Genomic DNA, 18,723 nt, shown 5'->3' on the forward strand with positions numbered 1-18,723 from the left:
ATTTAAAAAGGGAAATGTATAGGTTAAAGTACGATATAGTGGGAATTAGTGAAGTTCGGTGGCAGTAGGAACAAGACTTTTGGTCAGGTGAATACAGGATTATAAATACAACATCAAATACGCGTAATGCAGGAGTAGGTTTAATAATGAATAAAAAAATACGAGTGAGGGTAAGCCACAAAAAACAGCATAGTGAACGCATTATTGCGACCAACATAGAGACGAAGCCCACGCCTACTACAGTAGTACAAGTTTGTATGCCAACTAGCTCTGCAGATGATGAAGAAATTGATGAAATGTATGATGAGATAAAAGAAATTATTCAGGTAGTGAAGGGAGACGAAAATTTAATAGTCATGGGTGACTGGAATTCGATAGTAGGAAAAGGGAGGGAAGGAAACATAGTAGGTGAATATGGATTGGGGGAAAGAAATGAAAGAGGAAGCTGTCTGGAAGATTTTTGCACAGAGCATAACTTAATCATAGCTAACACTTGGTTCAAGAATCATAAAAGAAGGTTGTATACATGGAAGAATCCTGGAGATAGTAGAAGGTATCAGATAGATTATATAATGGTAAGACAGAGATTTAGGAACTAGGTATTAAAGTGTAAGACATTTCCAGGTGCAGATGTGGACTCTGACCACAATCTAGTGGTTATGATCTGTGCATTAAAACTGAAGAAACTGCAAAAAGATGGGAATTTAATGAGATGGGACCTGGATAAACTGACTAAACCAGAGGTTGTACAGAGTTTCAGGGAGAGCATAAAGGAACGATTGACAGGAATGGGGGAAATACGTACAGTAGAAGAAGAATTGGTAGCTCTGAGGGATGAAGTAGTGAAGGCAGCAGAGGATCAATTAGGTAAAAAGAAGAGGGCTTGTAGAAAATCTTGGGTAACACAAGAAATATTGAAGTTAATTGATGAAAAGAGAAAATATAAAAATGGGGTAAATGAAGCAGGCGAAAACGAATACCAACGTCTCAAGTGCAAAATGGCTAAGCAGGGATGGCTAGAGGACAAATGTAAGGATGTAGAGACTTATCTCACTAGGGTAAGATAGATACTGCCTACAGGAAAATTCAAGAGACCTTTGGACAAAAGAGAACCACTTGTATGAATATCAAGAGCTCAGATGGAAACCCAGTTCTAAGCAAAGAAGGGAAAGCAGAAAGGTGGAAAGAACATATAGAGGGTCAATACAAGGGAGATGTACTTGAGGACAATATTATGGAAATGGAAGAGGATGTAGACGAAGATGTAATCGGAGTTACGACACTGAGTGAAGAGTTTGACAGAGCACTGAAAGACCTGAGTCGGAACAAGGCCCCGGGAGTAGACAACATTTCGTTAGAACTACTGACGGCCTTAGGAGAGCCAGTCCTGACAAAACTCTACCATCTGGTGAGCAAGATGTACGAGACAGGCGAAATACCCTCAGACTTCAAGAAGAATCTAATAACTCCAATCCCAAAGATAGAAAATCGTCAATATTACCCCTACTATCAGATCAGTTTAATAAGTCACAGCTGCAAAATACTAACGCGAATTCTTTACAGACGAATGGAAAAACTGGGAGAAGCCGACCTCGGGGAATATCAGTTTGGATTCCATAGAAATATTGGAACGTGTGAGGCAATACTGACTTACGTTAGAAGAAAGATTAAGGAAAGAAAAACCTAAATTTCTAGCATTTGTAGACTTAGAGAAAGCTTTTGACAATGTTGACTGGAATTCTTTTAAATTCTAAAGGTGGCAGGGGTAAAATACAGGGAGCGTAAGGCTATTTACAATTTGTACAGAAACCAGATGGCACTTATAAGCGTCGAGGGGCATGAAAGGGAAGCAGTGGTTGGGAGTGGAGTGAGACAGTGTTGTAGCCTGTCCCTGATGTTACTCAATCTGTATATTGAGCTAGCAGTAAAGGAAACAAAAGAGACATTCGGTGTTAAAATCCATTGAGAAGAAATAAAAACTTTGAGGTTTGCCGATTTGGGGAGCAAAATAAAACTTGACAAGAAGAACAGTTGGTAGGACATGTTCTGAGGCCTCAAGGGATCACAAATTTAGCATTCGAGGGCAGTGTGCAGGGTAAAAATCGTAGAGGGAGACCAAGAGATGAATACACTAAGCAGATTCAGAAGGATGTAGGTTGCAGTAAGTACTGGGAGATGAAGAAGCTTGCACAGAATAGAGTAGCATGGAGAGCTGCATCAAACCAATCTCAGGACTGAAGACCTTAACAACAATAACAAGTGCAAGACGAGCGAGCCAACTTGGAAATCTCACAACAATGGGTACTGACAGGAAGAATATACTCAACCAGAAGTAGGAGTACAGCACGTAATCAGCCGCAAAAACCAGAGCATGTAAGGATATGTTGACTTATTAAAAGAGAAAATAATAAAAAAATATTAGGGCCTATGCCTACGATGCAGGGCCAAACCCAAGAATGTAAACTGCACTGATTACATACAAGATAGACGTTTTGACACAACAAAATAAATAAAGTTCATAATCATATGTCAGTAATTTCAATCATATGTAAAGAATAACTAGAGGAACCATTAAGCCTCAATCGAAAGTTGCACACTCTCTTTGAGTACATATAAACAGCTGCGATGACAAGAGGTACGCAAAAAGGAGTTAAGCATGAGTTTGCAGGCCTCTCAAGTTTTAATGAGACTCATTAATACAGTTCTCAGGATAAATACACGTATTCAGAATCATTAATACCTTGGAATAACGACATAATTGGGTAGCTGTTGTTGTTGTTGTTGTCTTCAGTCCTGAGACTGGTTTGATGCAGCTCTCCATGCTACTCTATCCTGTGGAAGCTGCTTCATCTCCCAGTACCTACTGCAACCTACATCCTTCTGAATCTGCTTAGTGTACTCATCTCTCGGTCTCCCTCTACGATTTTTACCCTCCACGCTGCCCTCCAATGCTAAATTTGTGATCCCTTGATGCCTCAAAACATGTCCTACCAACCGATCCCTTCTTCTAGTCAAGTTGTGCCACAAACTTCTCTTCTCCCCAATCCTATTCAATACCTCCTCATTAGTTACGTGATCTATCCACCTTATCTTCAGTATTCTTCTGTAGCACCACATTTCGAAAGCTTCTATTCTCTTCTTGTCCAAATTATTTATCGTCCATGATTCACTTCCATACATGGCTACACTCCGAACAAATACTTTCAGAAACGACTTCCTGATACATAAATCTATATTCGATGTTAACAAATTTCTCTTCTTCAGAAACGCTTTCCTTGCCATTGCCAGTCTACATCTCTACTTCGACCATCATCAGTTATTTTACTTCCTAAATAGCAAAACTCCTTTACTACTTTAAGTGTCTCATTTCCTAATCTAATTCCCTCAGCATCACCCGATTTAATTTGACTACATTCCATTATCCTCGTTTTGCTTTTGTAATTGTTCATCTTATATCCTCCTGTCAAGACACTGTCCATTCCGTTCAACTGCTCTTCCAAGTCCTTTGCCGTCTCTGACAGAATTACAATGTCATCGGCGAACCTCAAAGTTTTTACTTCGTGTCCATGAATTTTAATACCTACTCCAAATTTTTCTTTTGCTTCCTTTACTGCTTGCTCAATATACAGATTGAATAACATCGGGGAGAGGCTACAACCCTGTCTCACTCCTTTCCCAACCACTGCTTCCCTTTCATGCCCCTCGACTCTTATTACTGCCATCTGGTTTCTGTACAAATTATAAATAGCCTTTCGCTCCCTGTATTTTACCCCTGCCACCTTTAGAATTTGAAAAAGAGTATTCCAGTCAACATTGTCAAAAGCTTTCTCTAAGTCTACAAATGCTAGAAACGTAGGTTTGCCTTTTCTTAATCTTTCTTCTAAGATAAGTCGTAAGGTCAGTATTGCCTCACGTGTTCCAACATTTCGACGGAATCCAAACTGATCCTCGCCGAGGTCTGCATCTACCAGTTTTTCCATTCATCTGTAAAGAATTCGCGTTAGTATTTTGCAGCCGTGGCTTATTAAGCTGATAGTTCGGTAATTTTCACATCTGTCAGCACCTGCTTTCTTTGGGATTGGAATTATTATATTCTTCTTGAAGTCTGAGGGTATTTCGCCTGTCTCATACATCTTGCTCACCAGCTGGTAGAGTTTTGTCATGACTGGCTCTCCCAAGGCCGTCAGTAGTTCTAATGGAATGTTGTCTACTCCGGGGGCCTTGTTTCGACTCAGGTCTTTCAGTGCTCTGTCAAACTCTTCACGCAGTATCGTATCTCCCATTTCGTCTTCATCTACATCCTCTTCTATTTCCATAATATTGTCCTCAAGTACATCGCCCTTGTATAAACCTTCTATATACTCCTTCCACCATTCTGCCTTCCCTTCTTTGCTTAGAACTGGGCTGCCATCTGAGCTCTTGATATTCATACACGTGGTTCTCTTCTCTCCAAAGGTCTCTTTAATTTTCCTGTAGGCAGTATCTATCTTACCCCTAGTGAGATAAGCTTCTACATCCTTACATTTGTCCTCTAGCCGTCCCTGTTTAGCCATTTTGCACTTCCTGTCGATCTCATTTTTGAGACGTTTTTTATTCCTTTTTGCCTGCTTCATTTACTGCATTTTTGTATTTCCTCCTTTCATCAATTAAGTTCAATATTTCTTCTGTTACGCAAGGATTTCTAGCAGCCCTCGTCTTTGTACCTACTTTATCCTCTGCTGCCTTCACTACTACATCCCCCAGAGCTAACCATTCTTCTTCTACTGTATTTCTTTCCCCTATTCCTGTCAATTGTTCCCTTATGCTCTCTCCGAAACTCTGTACAACCTCTGGTTCTTTCAGTTTATCCAGGTCCCATCTCCTTAATTTCTCACATTTTTGCAGTTTCTTCAGTTTTAATCTACAGGTCATAACCAATAGATTGTGGTCAGAGTCCACATCTGCACCTGGAAATGTCTTACAACTTAAAACCTGGTTCCTAAATCTCTGTCTTACCATTATATAATCTATCTGATACCTTTTAGTATCTCCAGGGTTCTTCCACGTAGACAACCTTCTTTCATGATTCTTAAACCAAGTGTTAGCTATGATTAAGTTGTGCTCTATGCAAAATTCTACTAGGCGGCTTCCTCTTTCATTTCTTAGCCCCAATCCATATTCACCTACTATGTTTCCTTCTCTCCCTTTTCCTACACTCGAATTCCAGTCACCCATTACTATTAAATTTTCGTCTCCCTTCACTATCTGAATAATTTCTTTTATTTCATCGTACATTTCTTCAATTTATTCATCATCTGCAGAGCTAGTTGGCATATAAACTTGTACTACTGTAGTAGGTGTGGGCTTCGTATCTATCTTGGCCACAATAATGCGTTCACTATACTGTTTGTAGTAGCTTACCCGCATTCCTATTTTCCTATTCATTATTAAACCTACTCCTGCATTACCCCTATTTGATTTTGTGTTTATAACCCAGTAGTCACCTGACCAGAAGTCTTGTTCCTCCTGCCACCGAACTTCACTAATTCCCACTATATCTAACTTTAACCTATCCATTTCCCTTTTTAAATTTTCTAACCTACCTGCCCGATTAAGGGATCTGACATTCCACGCTCCGATCCATAGAACGCCAGTTTTCTTTCTCCTGATAACGACATCCTCCTGAGTAGTCCCCGCCCGGAGATCCGAATGGGGGACTATTTTACCTCCGGAATATTTTCCCAAGAGGATGCCATCATCATTTAGTCATACAGTAAAGCTGCATGTCCTCGGGAAAAATTACGGCTGTAGTTTCCCCTTGCTTTCAGCCGTTCGCAGTACCAGCACAGCAAGGCTGTTTTGGTTAATGTTGCAAGGCCAGATCAGTCAATCATCCAGACTGTTGCCCCTGCAACTACTGAAAAGGCTGCTGCCCCTCTTCAGGAACCACACGTTTGTCTGGCCTCTCAACAGATACCCCTCCATTGTGGTTGCACCTACGGTACGGCCATCTGTATCGCTGAGGCACGCAAGCCTCCCCACCAACGGCAAGGTCCATGGTTCATGGGGGGAGGAATTGGGTAGCATGCGGACCAAAATCAATGTGTGAAATCAGAAATGTATACATCTTGATATACAGTCTATACACAATTAATGATCAAAAACGTAAATCTCTTCCACACTGTTTGTTAATAGTTCATACAAACTAAACTACATACATAGAAGCCTAGAAGATTCATTTAAAATTAGAGAAACACATACTCAGTGTTGAGATAGGAAAATTAATTGATATGTATGACTACTATCCTAACACTGCCTAATTTTATCAGATTCTGATAATTATTTACAACATGGTTCAGAGAATATACTCCTGAACTTCTGTGTTGAACGTAAGAAATCACCAGCACAGAACATCACCCTAAGTTGAATGAGATTTAAAGTTACATAATGTGGTGTGAAGTTAATCCCTCTACTTAAAAAAAAAAAAACATACATTTATGTGGAATAGCACTGTCCATAAATGTGACTTCTTTTCTAAACAAATAGTTTCTTGAAATTAATATAAATACAAGAATTTTGCATGTAGGATAATTTCTTGGCTAATGGTTTACAAGTTTCAGTCACAAGACCGATGTAGTGGACAGATGCTTGAGTAGATTACACAACACCTATGATCTCTTGAAAGTCGGCTGCGCCAACAAGGGTGCAGCCATAAAGGAATGTAGGATTGGACGCACCCACATCTTTTCAGTTCCCTCACTAGATTTCTCATCACATGCTCCACTGGATGGGTAACTTCTATCTAGCTTTCACATCGATTCCTGAAACACTGTTTTGCGCTCTAAGTATGCTGTTTAATACCTCTCTTACATCACATGGCATATATTCTTACTGTCTGTATTGAAAAAATAAGTATTCAGGGTTTTGCGCCAGAATGGATTAAAAAGTGTTCACACATATGGTACATTAATAAACAGAGCTAAATGCAATGAAAAAATGAACTAGGTAGGTGATATACTCATATATACTGAAGATATCTTAAGATAACATTCACTTAGCAATTAGCAGATTAAAAGAAATTATGCACATAAGCAAGACAAGTTGGACTGCACTGATGAAAAATCAGAGAAGTGAGTAGAAAATTAGGAACAGACCATAGTCTACGATGTACTGACGTAAGAATTCTGTGTTTAACATACACATATGTTTGGCTTGCACACATGAAATTTCAAGACACTCTTCCTAATATTTACAGTAAACATGAATAAAACGAATTTTCACTCAGTTTACCAGAACATCCATGACTTTACCCAAAGAGTTCCAGAGAATTAAATTAAATCACTTTCTGCAGAGTACACAAGAATAATAATAATATTGAACACTAATACCATTCTAAAATTACAAATCTGTCACTAGATACTAAATGGCATTGTTACATTTCCAAACTGTAAAAGGATCTACCAATTTAGTCACATGACATATATGTAACAAAAGCTAAAGCACAAATCTATTACAAACACAATTATATGGTTGTATGAACCTGCAAATATAGTGTGGCATAGAATGATAATCAATAGATAAGACAGAACTTTATAATTCATATCAGCTTACATACTACATTCCTGACAAAGGAGAAAGAGAAAAAAATTTGATACTTAGGCATCATGCCTAAAAGCTTCAGTGATATTATGTAATCCAAATAACTTCTTACATTTAGGATACAGACGTCTGTATGCATTAGGCTGCAAATTTTAAAGAATCTGAATGGACCTACACAGATATAGAAAATTTTCTTTTTCTCAGATGTCAGCACTTTAGATTTCTCTTTGGCTTTTACCAACACAAGACCTCCTACCTCAAACTTAGGAGATCTGCCTTTACCGTCACATCCCTGCTTTCTCCTAATCCTCTGCTTTTTTATCATCTCCTTAACACACACTTCCCTCTCTTGTGGTGACAGAATTTTACAGCATGGAAACTCAACATTCTCAGAAATAACGTTAGATGGTCTGTGATTAAACATGATATCAAATGGTGAAAAACATATTGAACAATGTTGTAAGTTGTTTAAATATCCTCAAAATCATTTATATAATCAAAGTTTGGCTGCTACAAAATTTTCTATAGAATCCCATTGACCCAAAAATGGTTTAATCTGTTTTTTTGCGAGGAGCAGGAAAATCAGCAATAGCATCAGGTTTCTCTCCACAAGGTGCAATTATCTTCTCATCTATTTTCAAAATCATACCTCCTGATTCCAATTTTGAAAACACGTTTCTTAACACATCCAAATGTTGTTCTCAAGTCTTTTCAGTAACCAAAATTTTGTCAACATACACAATTAATTTTGAACCCACTTCACTTCCCAAGACAGAATCCAGTGCTCTTATGAATTCAGCTACATTATGCTACATTTAGACCAAATGGCACCACACAGTACTGAAAACACTTACCCCAGTATAAAAATTCAATTCACTTTCAAGAATTAATTTCACGTGGAAGAATCTGGTGAAATCCGGATATCAAGTGCAAACTACTCAAGAATGTTACATAATCGAATATGTGAACAGCTCGTCCATAGTCTCAGGATGGTCATTCCTTCTGACAAGAAACTTATTAAGATGTCTAAACTACAAAACAATTCTCACTCCACCATTTCTCTTACTTGCGACAACCAAAGGATTGTTGTAGTACTCCTACATCTCTCAATTACTCCCCACGTTTCCATTTTCTGAATTTCTTTCTCTACATCTTTCCTTTTTGAAAATGGTATATTACATGGCTTGATAAACAAACGTTGATGATCTCTAAGCTGAAGTATGCACTCATAGCCCTTCACTTTCCCTGGTCTTTGAATGAACACATTTATAAACTCCAATAACAAATCTTCTCTAATAACAAATTTTTCTAAACTCCAATAATAAATTCCTAATCTGTTCCTTTCGTTAGTCATTAAGAGTTTTAGTTTCCCTCACTTTAGAATCTACTAGACTTTAAAAATCCTGATCCTCAAACACATAAAAATTTATATCATCATAAAACATCTGGTATTCAACTTGGTTCACAATGTTCTGCAAATAGTTACAACTTTTCCCACAGTTTAAAATACAGAAATTAGTGTTCATGTAAGTATTTCCTTCAGGTTAAAAAATGAAAACTTCTTTAGCACTTCATCCAAAACAATTTTCACTATCCAATCCATACCAAGAATTATGCTTTCTTCTGGAGTAGGGATTCATATTCAAAGGCCTTGTATTATATGCTAAAAGTTAAAAGTACCCGAGATTTTACCAATTTGCTTTCCTTACCTTAGCTCCTATTATCTTTACACATACGATGGGCACTTCCACAGAATTCTTGCTATAGTTGATCTGGTCTCTAAAGTGTTCAGATGTACCACAAATTGAGCCATCTGTATCAATCAAACAATTGCCTTCCCACTGATTAATCCTAATCTTAATGTAAGGACACCCAAAACTTGAATCATTCTCTCTGTTGTCAGACATTTCATGCAAAAGCAAAACATCAGTTTCAGTTTCATCAAATGCTATATCCACACTGTCTTCACAAGGTTTTATCAACTTTACCGGTATCGTAATATTACTTTGATTATTCATGTTGTCAGGTAAAGATCGAAAACAATGAGTAGATTCCATGACAGAACTAATATTACTTTTAACAGTATGAACACAAAATACATTACTGCTTAGATTCTCTATCACTTCAATCCATCAGTTGGGATACAAATTCTGTCTACACTTATTCCAGAATGCAGCTTTATGTAAGTTATCGATCAGATGCCAAATAAACTTCAGAAAGTTTTCACTTTTATTCTCCATGCACACAGATACCTTCACAGTTTAGGTCATTACTCTGCATTACATTAATGAAAAACTCTTTTAACTGGAGTGGTATTCCATGAGCCTCACTTACATCATATACATCGCTTACCTTACCTGTACTGTCAACATCATTTACAAATAACTCTGAAACTTCATTATTATTAAACTCCACAAATACCTGATACTCATTGGCATTCTATTCCTCCAAAATTCCTTCATCAATAACATCACTGACAATACAAGTCTCATCTCCATCAAAGTCCCTTACCTCACGTACATTCCTTTGCAATAAGCCACCACTCTCGGACTTATCAACCTCTGATACTTCACAGCTGTGATTGAGGTCTACTTCAAAGATATCATCTAGTCCTGATCCAATAAAGTCATTAAGTGATTTACATACATCAATAACACTGTTTTCTGCCCAGGAAAAGAAATCATTATTTCATTGTACATCAAAATTCTCACTACCCTCAAATTATGGTTTGTGATTAACGCTTATATCACCATAAATAAACATAATATCCCAAAACTTTTGATCAAAGTGTAAATGAGAAATCTGACATTCCTTCAGTTTCAGATATGTGTGCCATATCGTTAACACTGTTATTACTGTCTGCTTCCAATTATTGTTATGCTTCCTTTCCACAAAAATGTAGACCTTAATTGAGGCGAACTGCCATTCCCTGAGTAGTTACTTCTGTGACTGTTCCTTCTATTAAAATGCCCACCAGTATTCCAGTTATTCCTGTCCTGCCGATGTTCAGAGATTCTCTCCCTATTGACACTTTGATCCTGATGGAAGTTACCATTATCTCTGTTTCGGTGATTACTCCCATTGTGATTTCTATCCCACCAATTATTACGGCACCCACTTCTTTCTACTGTCCTATCCTGCCTGTCAACATGTCGTAAAAATTGTTTAAGGCAATCCTCAGGTCCATGAGCCAAATACCACTGCAATCTTTCCGATAATCTCCTTTTAAGTGCATCAGTCAAGGTCATTTCGTCGAGTAGTTTGGCAAGATGTGCTAATTTTTTAAGTTAGTTCTTACAAAGCTCTACCAAAGAGCCGTCCGTATTCCTATAATTAGGACCATTCAAAAATACACTTATGATTCTCCCCTTTCTTGCTTCCAACCAAACTCTGATGTGTTTCCTACTGACGTAATTTAAATTTATCCATGACAGAGGTTCGCTTCAAGAAATCTTTAAACAAATTTATTATTTTGATTGTCATTATGCCTGACATAAAGCTATCTCTGCAGTGGTGCAGAAAATCCACTGTATGTAAATTATCTGATGGAAAACTTTTGATAGGAGTAGGTGGAAGCTCCCAAATCACACAGTTTTTCTACTACAACCTTCTGACAACTCTGATGTCATCAACATTATTAAATCTTTCGCTGACACAGCTACAAACTCATTTTCTAAAACAATCAATTTACTTTCTAAAACAACAACCTCCTCATTCACAATTTGTAACCCCTCTGACAACCCATTTTTTAATTCTGAACTTGATTACTAAGTTGACCTATCTGATCTTACACCCTGTAGGTTTTCCTTTTGCTTTCTGTTTTCAAATCATTTAATTTCCTTTTTAGTGAAGAAAATTTGCTATCATTATTTTAGTTCACTGGTCATTAATTCCACTAAATTTGATATTTTTACTTCCTCTAGTCTTGCCAAAATTAACTGCAATATATCATCTTTACCGTTTCTTTACTGTCTACGATTTCACTCGGCTCATATATCTCCTGACTGGATCCTGCAGCTTCTATTTCTACTACTCTTCTGCTTTCGTCCGTAGTCCTTTTGTTAAAAAGCACACCAGTCCAAAAACAAATTAACTTCCCAAATAGTTTGTACTTATCTTTCCTTTTTGATGTCTCTGATTGTAGTTGTAAAGTTTTCCTCAATTTCCTTCGACATGGTCCATCTTTACTGGAAGTAAATCGTCACTATTCGTATAAAGATGCTTTGTTGGGCAGCTTTCAGCTTTGCTCCTTGTCATCGAAACTTTATTAGTCCATAAATTTCAAAAATTAGCGAAATAAAACAATTTCTGCAACAGACAATACTTGATTATTAGTCAATTATTCAGCGATGCCGCCCATACTTGTAATCTCCCCCGCCTTCTTCATTCCATCTATTGCTCACACCAAAGTCTTTTATGAAGATTTGAAAGGAGCAAAAGTTACAATAAACTTTCTAGTTTACCTAGATTGTCATGTTGAATTGACTCCAGTTCTTCTTGTCTAGTAGTCTAATTCTTGATGCTAAAAAGTCTAACATCAGGTCCTCACGGTTGGTTTGAACTAAATAATTCTGAAGATTATTGTTGCAGCATGTTTTATGTAAATATATTTTCCCACATTTTGGGATATCATACAGTATTTAGATTTTTCACGTTAACAAAGCCGAAATTACATCGTTCGCACAAAACTGCAAAAACCCGTCCAATCACATCAGAGACATGCGTAAGACCCTCACACTCTGCGGAAATAACAATATTCCAAAGTGTTTGCAATTTTTCTTACCAAATGAACTCGTAATAGCTTTAACTTCGAGTATTATTTTATAAATGAGTCCAGAAGTAAACACAGTAAACAGTACAGGTTTGCGTAATTAATAATAGCAATTTTAAGTGTGCCAATAATTCGTAATCTCAAATGTTTCTGAAATAAATAATTTTAACTATACATTCAGAAGTAGTAATTATCGATTATAGCATAGAAACTAAAATATTTTATATAGTAATTCCCTTCCATAAATTTTACCTGAAACGTAACTTATTGTGTATAAAATAACATGAAAATTTTCAGAAAAACAACTGAGATAATATTGCCCTGTCCAGAATTAAAAAGATAACAGTTTTATCGACAACTACTGTTGAGGAAAATTAAGCTAGAGGAGGATGTCCTGTTACACTCTCCAGTTAATGGGGCGTGTCTGGAGACGCCTCGGACTGTGGTGGGATACCAATGTGACTGTTAATTAATTTACGTGAGTGCGGTAAGGGTGTTGCAGTACTGTTCACCACATACATGAACACACACACACACACACACACATACTGGGAGAGAGAGAGAGAGAGAGAGAGAGAGAGAGAGAGAGAGAGAGAGAGGATGGTGAAGATATTTCCTGAAGTTTCCGTGATCAAAGCTTAGAGATACGACGATGTTACTGAAACTCCTCGGCAGTTTCGTATGTGTGATGCACTGTTAACTACATATATACCTGCGCATAGATTTTTGACCTGCTACTGCCACTCTATGTTCTATACTTCGTTAATTAATTCTACGCCTGAAATCAATAGCTATAATGACAAATATCTTCGTCGTGACTGGAAACTGTAGTCAAAAAGAGTACAATTTTGTTTTTCTTGATGTCACGCCCTGCCTTTGTTCAGCAGAAGCCGAACCCCTGTTGACGGTTATGAAGCAAAGATAACTTCTTCCGCTGCATAAATGTCGCAGAAGGGTGTAGGCGGAACTGGAATCCGATAATATGCCGACAGGTTCTTTCATATATTGGTAAGCACGAACGTCCTTTGTGACTCTGGTACGCTGTCACAGTACTGACATTCTGTGGAAGCTTTTGTTTTGCAACCTTCTTTGCATAGTAAGGCATGGTACACAGGATGAACGCGTAGTCCAGTGACAGTTTCCGGATGTAATTAAAGGATGTGTTCTGATAAAAGGAACGCGTATTATAGTATATTCAGAATAAATAAATAAATCGAGATGTGGTTTTTGACGTTCACAAGTTATTTTTGGTGTTAATAGTTCAAATTACGACACCGACATTGTTTCTTTCTGCGCCATTTGAAATGAGCTGTTAAAAGAATAACGACATAAGATGCGCGGGGCTTGACCGAACAGCGTTAAGATAATAACGTCGTAAGCCACTGTCCCGCATCAGGTGGAAGAGATTCCACAAAAGTCTGCCCTGTTACACCAACTGTGAGGCAGGCTGCTGTGTATACCTGTGCTCTTGCAGCCCATCAGTCTGTGTTCTGCTCTTGCAGTCATCAGATAACTTGATCATAAAGCTGTAGAGACATCATCAATGTATGCAACAGCCAAAAAAGTTAATATTGTTTATGGCGAATGCTGCCAAACTATTAGAGCAGCAATGTGATACGCTGAAGAGTATCCATATAGTGGCAACCACTCACGGTCTGTCTTTGGAAACAGTACAAAAAAGTTATGGACACTGGTAGTGTGGAAGTAAAATACACCAAGGAAAAAGAACAGTAACTAACGAAAAGATGAAGCTAACATTTCAGCAGTAGTAACACACCATGCAAATGCCACTAAAAGGCGTCAGTGAGGTGCGAGAGACATCAACCAAACGATTGTTCTGCTAACACTACTTTCCAACGGATTTCATCCTCTTCACATTTCGCTGCATCTACAACTTCGTGTCAATTACTTCCAAAGTGAGTTACTATTGAAACTTCCTGGCAGATTAAAACTGTGTGCCGGAACGAGACTCGAACTCGGAACCTTTGCCTTTCGCGGGCAAGTGCTCTAGCAACTGAGCTACCCAAGCACGACTCACGCCCCGTCCTCACAGCTTTATTTCTGCCTGTACCTCGCCTTCTACCTTCCAAACTTTACAGAAGCTCTCCTGCGGAGAGTTCCAGTCTCAGTCCAGCACACAGTTTTAATCTGCCAGGAAGTTTCATATCAGCGCACACTCCTTTGCAGAGTGAAAATCTCATTCTGGTAAATTACTATTCTTCGAATGTTACCAACGAAAAGTGCTGTGACGCGGCAAATCTAAGCAAAAACTTGTTCAACGAAGGATCAACCTTTACAAACCATGGGCAAAAAAATGGTGCAAATGGCTCTGAGCACTATGGGACTTAACTTCTAAGGTCATCAGTCCCCTAGAACTTAGAACTAATTAACCCTAACTAACCTAAGGACGTCACACACATCCACGCCCGAGGCAGGATTCGAACCTGCGACCGTAGTGGACGCGCATTTCCAGACTGTAGCGCCTAGAACCGCTCGGCCCCCCCGGCCGGCAAACCACGGGCAAGTCAGTCTTCGAAATATGCACTTACCGTCAGTTTAAAAACCACGTTGACTCAAAGTAGTGGATAAAAACAACGCTCCTGGCCAGTCAAAGTTTGGTGCCTGTTTTTCAGGACCCTCATCATTGGTCCCTGTTTTATTGATGGGAATTTAAATACAGTCAGGTATCTATAATTCCTAAGATATGCTGCAGCTGCGGTTAGCGAAGGACGTCCCACTGGATGTAAGACAATCGGTGTGGTACCAACATGACACATGACCCTACAATTTCGCACATGTCATAAGAGACACTCTTAGTGGAACATTTGGAGGTCATTGAAACCGTTGTTCAGGAAATGCAAGATCGTCTGCACAGTCACGAAACTGAACTCTTTTATACTTTTGTCTATGGCGAAAATTAAAGCAAGAGATTTGTTAAAAATACCGAAGAAAAGATGAAATTTAAAGTGCAGTATTGTTTCATTAGAATTGATTTATTGTGTGTATTAGCGCTCAAGATCAACACTGTGGGCACTTGGTATGACAGCCGTGACAATAAACACACGACTCGTACTTCAATTGCTTACATTTGGTACAGCAGTGCAAACTTCTGCTCCTGACGGCGGGACAGTGATTTACGGTGGTGTTATCTTGATACTGTTTCGTCAAGTCACGTAGATGTTATGTCGTCTCTCAGAAGCTTCTTTCAAATGCCACATAAAAAGGCGTATAGTTCCATAAAAAAATGCTGATATCGTAAGTCAGCGACTATGAACGATAGAAGGCCGTGAGCACTATGGGATTTAACTTCTGAGGTCATCAGTCCTCTAGAACTACTTAAACCTAACTAACCTTAGGACAGCACGCACATCCATACCCGAGGCAGGATTCGAACCTGCGACAGTAGCGGTCGCACGGTTCCAGACTTTAGCGCCGATAACCGTGCGGCCACCCCGGCCGGCGACTATGAACGATAAAAGTTACTTGTGAACTTCAGAAAATTCGCCATATTGTCTGTCAAAACTCTGCGAAAATTGCAGCTCAATACATTTATTCTCTATGGATATATTTGTTTTTGTCTATCTTAGACGCCTCACCTTGTAAGTATGTTCACCATAACACGGAAAGATCCTGCTTTTCGTAGGATCATTATAGATTATTTGCAAAAATACTTTGATGTGGCTACCGTAGTTGCGCGGACAGCCTAGCATGGCGTTATTCTGTCGCGTTTCCATTGCATTCATTCAGTGAACCCATACACGAGGTGGATATTGACCAGCTATTCATCAGTAGATATATCCCTGCTGCTGTGTATCACTGTTAACGTACAGGGCCGAGCAGTGCTGGTGCAAGCTTGGCGGTAAAGAATAAAAACGGGCATTGTTGTTGTAAGCACGAAGCTCCGTTAGTGAATGAAACGAGACAAGGCACACACTGCATACCGTCGACATTTGCACTGCAATGAAGGTATTTTCAGAAAAATACAAATACAGAGTCAAATGGTGGCAAGAAATGAAAGTACGAGGCGTGATAAAAAAATACGGTGAGTAATTTTATAAGCAAACAAGTAATAAGCTTACATGCAATTTGATTTAATCTCTTCCAGAATACTTCCCTTGGCTAGTAATGTACCTACCCCAACGTTGAGTCTATGACTCTGTCGTGGACCTCTCAATGTCAGGAATGGCGGCAAAATGTTTTCCTTTTAGTACGGTATTAATTTTTGGGAAGAGCGAGTAGTCACTTGGTGCTAAATCTGGAGAGTAAGGAAGATGTGGAGAAACAGGAGCACTTTTTACGTCCAAAACTCGCGAATCCATAACGAGGTGTGGCACGGTTCGTTGACGTCATACAGGAGAATGTTATTGGTCCAATTGTCTGGTCTCTCTCTTTGGACATCGTTTCGGAAACGTTACAGTATGCCATTCTAAAATTCTGCATTTGCAGCTGTTCCCCTCACAACGAACTCTGATCGCACTATAGCCTCAATATCGAAAAAAAGTATAAGTCTCTTACTACATTTGGACTGACGTGCCTTTTTAGGGCAAAGACAATCACTGGTTTTGGGAACTCTCAATTTTCCTCTCAGGGTCATACGCACAGAGCAAAGTTTCATCTCCAGTTGCAATTTTGGACATAAAGTCGGGATCTGTAGGAACACGATGCTTCAATTCTGTGCAGACCGACACACGATTTTTCTTCTGTTCATCACTCAGAAGTCTGGGAACAAATTTTGCATTGACTCGTCTCATTTACATATTACTGGTTAAAATGCTTAGCACCGAACCACACAAGCTGCTGAATTCTTCGGTAAGCCCCTGAATAGTTATTCGCCTGTTTGATCGAAAACTTTTCGTGCTTTTCACAGGTTTTCCTCTGTTTATGAGGTTAATGGGCTTCCGGACGTTTCTCGTCTTCTGCTGACTTATATCCGCTTTGAACTCGCTCATACCACTGATAAACAGTCTTCAGAGTTACAGTATTATCGCTACACATCAGTTTCAACGTTTCATGAGTATCTTCGGCAATTTTGGCAAATTGGGACAGAATTTAGTATTCAGCCGTTGTTCGAAACCCGTAACGTGCGACAGACACTCTTAACACGGCCCTACTCTAACGTCTCTGGTCGGTGGCTGACATGTCAGAATGTGTTCCATGTTCCATCTTGACACTGCCTGTCTCAACGGATCGGTCTGTCTGACAAATTACATCAAATAGCTGCAGAATCAGCAGTTACTATTAAAAAAAATTCATTCGCAGTATTTTGATCGACTAGAAAATAGTGCATTACAATAGCTAGGCACTAGCCGAAATGAGGATTTGCCAAATAAAATCTGAAGAAAAAGAACAGGGCGACTGACTGCTGCGCTAAATAATTTAGAAAACATAAAATATTTTTGGAGAACTTCCAAAATTTTCTCGTTGTGTTCGGATTTACTTTTTACTTTGGCGTTTTATCTGGTGAGACACTTTGCTATGGTATTGAAAGACGCACAATCGGTGAAAATGAAATTTAACGTGGCTTCCGGCTTAACAATCGTCCGCTAGCATTTAGCAGTGCAGCACTGTAATCCAAAGGTTAAACTGCTTCTGATAACACAGGGAAGGATTAGTAATAAATTCTGCGATTAATCGGTGGCGACTCCAGGCAATATTAACTGTACATCTACATAAATACTCCGCGAGCCACCGTACGGTGCATGGCGGGGGGTACTCTGTACCACCACTTGACTATTTTCCCATAAACTGTGCTCGCTCGCATGAATCATAATTTCGTACTTAGGTATGGAAGTCGTATATGAAGAGAGTTCTCGCCAATTTACGGCCGCGGTGCGTTGTGTGGCATTGGTTTATTCCAGTAACATGCCCTGTGAGAAGGCTGTTGTCAGCGCCCACTCCGTTGTTTACATGTCGCGCTGTTTGCTGTCCGGCGATTAAGAACTATTTGCTTATTCGGCAAACAGGCGCCCTGGCAACGGTACTCCTACTGCTTTCCTTTTATCTACGAACGACGTCCACTGACAGAGCACAGCTGATAGACACAGTAATCATATTTTGACTGTAGCTTTCCACACATCTCCAGGACGTCTCCGGAACCTCCATTGTTTATTCTCACTGTGAGCCAGACAGCGCGTCGCATAGCTTTGTCTTTGTATCAGTTTGGGAGGCACGAAAGCTACCAAACACAAGATGAAATGGAAAACTGATTATAAGCAGTTAATGTTAGAACTTTTGTCACGGAAGTCGATAGAGATTGGTTCAACCATCAGAAGACTGATGAAAAAAAAAAAAAAAAAAAAAAAAAAAAAAAACACGCAAGAGTGATACAGCGCGCTCAAGGTCTTTTATACGCCACACGGAACCTACATCCGCAA

This window comes from Schistocerca gregaria, chromosome 2 (assembly GCF_023897955.1).
Source record: "Schistocerca gregaria isolate iqSchGreg1 chromosome 2, iqSchGreg1.2, whole genome shotgun sequence".
Lineage (NCBI taxonomy): Eukaryota > Metazoa > Arthropoda > Insecta > Orthoptera > Acrididae > Schistocerca > Schistocerca gregaria.